Raw genomic sequence first — 4852 nt, 5'->3', positions numbered from 1 at the left:
CTCCCCCTCTAGCGGTCCCCCATGGCAGGACGCATCCCACTCCCAGCGCTCCCACATCCCATTCCAAAGACCTTACGGCCTGGGGTGCTGGCCAGGAGGAGCCGAGCCCTATGTGTGCCAAAGCCCCGCACAGCATTGTCCCGGGGAACCCTCTCCGCCCCTCAGCTAAGCTCTGGAATGGTGGTGATGGTGGTAGCGATTTCCAGTCTATTCCCACCATGAACCTGCAGGCTCCATGGCAGTCCCTGGGTCTTAACAACCCCCTTCAAACCTCTCCCCACCCCCAATCCACCCTGGGTCCTGTCTCCAGGGAGCACAGGGCTGCTCTGTCCTCTAGGCACCCTCCCCTACTGAGTCACCTCTCTGGTGGGGTTCGCTTGAAGCTTCTGCACAATGCATCCTTAGGGCTTAACCCGTTCCTGCCTGTGCTGTAGCCAGAGGCAGCTGGCTTATGTTGATAGCCAGCAGCAGCCTGGAGGTGTTAGCTACCTTTCACCACTGCATGGGCAGGAAGGAACAAGCTGCTTCCAGCCAGACTGGGGGAGGGGTGGTGAGGGGAAAGAGAGAAACTCTGCAAAGTCATGTCATGTCATCCCTTCCCTCCCGCACAGTGCCAAAAGGCTGCTACTGGCCACATTCTGGTGTGAACCCTGGCAGAAATCTGGGGAGGGGTGGGGAGGAGGATGTGACCCTGCTTGCCTCGGGAAGACCTGGTGCCAGGTACCAGGAGAGGTGGGTCTGTCCCAGGGGCCCAGCCAGGCATGGAGGGCAGAGAGCACTGGGCAGGGAGGGTCGGGTTGGTCGATTACCATCCCTCCCGCCCCCCCATGTGAGAGAGGTGTATGGAAGTGTGTCTGTGTCACCTCTCCCCGTGAGTGTGTGTGTGTGTGGGGGGGAAATACGGGTGTCTCTGTCACTCCCTCCCCATGTGAACCCTAAAGTCTTAAAGATAAGAAGGTTAATAAAAAGAATTCAACTACGCATTATTTCTTTTTAACAAGGGCTCAGTCAACTTGATGTTAATTTGAATGTTTGTACTGCATAGTTCTGACTGATTGCCATTGAATTTGCTTGAATATGAGTAATTTTACCAGGTGTCCCGTATTTAGCATAGGGAAATATGGTCACCCTACAGCTAGTTGTTTAAAAGCACTCTCTGTAGTATCTAATTGATTATATTAAATCACAAAGGTATAAAATTGTCTTGAATTAAGCTGTTTAAAGTTGTTTTTAATGGCTAGAGCATAAGATAAACACAATTGCTGAAAATAAAACAGGGATCGATTACATCTACTGAAACTGTAAGAGATCACTTTGTCGGCCGGGAGCAAAGTCCAGCAGTAGAACAACAACTAGCTCCAGGTCTGTATAAGACAGAATAATATTTGATATCTTTCTCTATAGAATTACTGTACCTTTCCTCACTGAGAAGTTCAACAGCTTCATATCAGCAGAAAACAGATTGGACACAGCAAAAGGATTTTTGTACTCTCACTAATACCATTTAGTTTTGCTGGCAAGTATGAGGAGAGTCTTCTGATTTGGTATATTGTAAATATTTGTACAGAATAGATAAACATCTATGCATTTTTCTAAAATGTAGTTTATACAATACACATTAATTAGTTAGTTAAATACTTTTTATATTGCCTGTCATTCAAAAAGTACTTAGGTGTTTAACATAAATTAATTCAATAATGAGTCCTAAATTTGAATTAATAGATCAGTTCTAACTCTTCAGAAAAAAGACACACACACACACGGCAAAGATTCATAATGCATTGTAAAAACAATGTCAGAGAAACTCCAATGGACAGTCTTAGGCCCAGAATCATCCCTCTTCAAGGGACGCAAGGACCAATGGGAGGCAGGTTGGTTCTCCCATATCCTGAAGTTACTGAAGAGGTCTGTTTGGCCCCAGGTGGAGGTTAGGGCTGCCCTAAATTGCACCTTGGATGCCATGACCCATCTGTGGGGAATAGCCAGTATATTAAAGTGCCCTAGACATGATGTTTCCTGCCACAGCACACCTTCCTCCCACCAGTTATTCCTCACCTCAGCTATGCCTCCAGCACTAGGAGTTCTTGTGAAGGTAAGAGCAGCGGTGTCCTGTCAATACACCCTCTCTCTCCTACTTCAGCCACTCCTGTGCTTCAGCGACTGCCATATGCTCAGTAGTGAGCTACTGTGCCATGTGCTTGCTTGCTGTTTAGTTGTTTGTAGGATGCAGTGGTGTCACAATGGGGCCTCAGTACACTTGCCAACACTGACAGACTAAAACAAATAGAATTTTAGTTTGCATAAATGCGCATAATTCAGAAATGAAGATCATTTAATTCTAAACTCCATAATTTATTCTTCTCCCCTTCAAAAACACCCTCTACCTCCACCACATCTCATTTTGCCTCTTCTCCCCAACATGCACAAACATCCCAGACATACACACACATTTAATTCTGCATCTGCCTTTGTGTCGATTGTCTCACTGCAGGTTTTGCCCTGTGCTCAGTCACAGCTCTGCCTCTCCTATGGGGATCTGGTCTTTGCTCCCCGTCCTGTCCCATGAAAAGAGCAATGCCTTCAGCTGCTGTGATGTAGGAGCAAGGGCCTACCAGCCTGGTTCTTCAGCTCCTATTCTCTTGTTTTCGGGGACCCCAGCAGCTGTCACAATTTCAGGTTTGTCCTGTCTCTATCCCCTCTGGATGGTTGGCAGAACAGCAGGAAGCTGTTGTTCCCCACTGTTTGCAGGGCAAGGGGAGAAAAGCACTAGCTACTTCATGTACCAGAGAACCAGGTTCTGCCCTCAGCAACTGTAGCAGCTCTGTTTGGCAGCTTTGCCCTAGAATGTAAGAGGATAGGGAATGGGGTTGCCAACTCTCCAGGATTTCTCTAGAGTGTCCAGGAATTAATTTCTTTAATGAAATATTATGGCATGTGATGAAATCTTCAGGAATTCATCCAACCAAAGCTGGCAACCCTAATAGGGAAAGGCAGTCAATCAGATGGGAATTTCTCTATAGGCTATGGATTTTCTTTGTAGATCCACAGGAGAGTTGAAAAGTCTATTGAGTTGCAAGTCTGGACTCAGAGAGGTCACAAGCATCTGCAAGTGAGCAAGAAATTCCCCCAACTTTCAGCTCACCAGCCTCAGCTCCATCCTGACTGCCTTCTGTAGTGTTCTTCTCACTGTCAGCAGAGGTTGATATCGCCATGTCTGCAGTAGCAGGGATTCTTATCTCCTGAAGGCTGCCTGCCTAGGCTGTGACTATAGTTCTGTCCCTGATGCAGAGTAGAGCAAGTGACCAGGCCAGGAGGAGATTCAACGGCTAGACTCATGACCACTGAAAACTGAGTGCAACTCCTATCACTCCCAACTGTGAGTCAGATCTACTAGGACAAGAAGAGGCAGGGTGATAATTGAGGAAGAAATAAAAATATATCTGTGTTATATTTCTCTGTTTGTTCTGAGAATTAGCTTGAGTTTTTCCCTCCAAGGTTGCATTCACACTGCTGCTCATCTTTGGGAATATTCATACAGTCATGCATCTTAAACTGCAAATGTACTTTTTGCAATTCTAACCAGACTAGATAGTATTATGATGTAACAAATAGATTATAGAGGGAACTGATGGTGCAGAATATCGGATTATGGGAACAACTGCAACTCTCCTTTTCAAGGTGCTTGTATGCAAATGTAATATATGGGTGATAAGAGGCCAACATCATAGGCTGATCAGAGCTTGGAGTCAACGTCTTGACAGTAATTGGGAGATGATAGGTAGGATGTGGCTAGGCCATAAAGGGTCCTGAAAGTGAAGGCAAGGACCTTATGTTTGGTGCGACAGAAGAGGGGAGCTAGTGAAGGGATTCAAAGAGAGGGGGTTGTGCACATACGATAGTCTGCAAAACCCTCATGGTAAAACAGTTCTCCCAATTCCCACAATAAAACATAGACAGGTACAGTGATTTTCTATTCTCCTCCTCTGGGACATCACTGCCAGGTCACCCAGCTAGAAGTTCACCAGCACTCGGTTCCCAGTTCCTTTCTGCCCCATTCTCCAGTCCATGCACCTGAGAGTGACCACCAGTCACATGACTCTTTGGCCCAAAATATAGTCCAAAAACTCAGCCATTTTCAGCTTCCTGGCACTGGCTTTCCAGCTCAAGAAGGTCACCAAAGTAGGTGGGCTTGTAGACCTTCTTCTCTATTCCCAGAGAGGAACTGCATAGTTTTCATCTCCCCGCAGGGTCCCTGTTTCTCCCAGGCAGCACTCTCCTGCCCCTTTCTTTGCTCTCAATCTGTGCTTTCAGGCAGCTCTCTCCTGTCTTCCCTGTTTGTGCCCCAACTGACTTCTTTTAGCCCCAGTTGAGAGGCAGCTAATCAGGTACAGGTGCACTGGACCCTATTCTTTCTCAAAGGGGCCAGTCACCCTGTGACATGGTCAAAGTGACAGACCAAAAGAATGATCTTTGCAGTTGCTTCGTGAATGTATATAAGTGGGGGCAAGCTTGAAGAGCAAATCGTGGCCACTGGGAGCTGTGGGGGGCCCGTGCCTGCAGACAGTCAATGTAAACAAAATGTCTCACGGCCCGCCAGTGGATTACCCTGATGGGTCACATGTCGAAGGTTGCCTACCCCTGGTGTAAAGGGTCCTTTGGCAGCAGACCTGGTGTAGTTCCACTTGACAAAAATAGAGGCAGGGGCGTGGAGCCCAGATCAGTGGGAATTTTGTGCACGGCTACTCATGGGAGATTTGGGGGTATGCCAGGAAGAGACAGAAGATCCTTCCCTCTTTCCCTATTTGAAGATCCTAAGACTCTACTGGAATTGCTCAGAGAAGTTCCCCTTATG

Source organism: Chelonoidis abingdonii, chromosome 1 (genome assembly GCF_003597395.2).
Source record: "Chelonoidis abingdonii isolate Lonesome George chromosome 1, CheloAbing_2.0, whole genome shotgun sequence".
NCBI classification, from domain to species: Eukaryota; Metazoa; Chordata; order Testudines; family Testudinidae; genus Chelonoidis; species Chelonoidis abingdonii.
Note: the sequence above shows the minus strand (reverse complement) of the source record.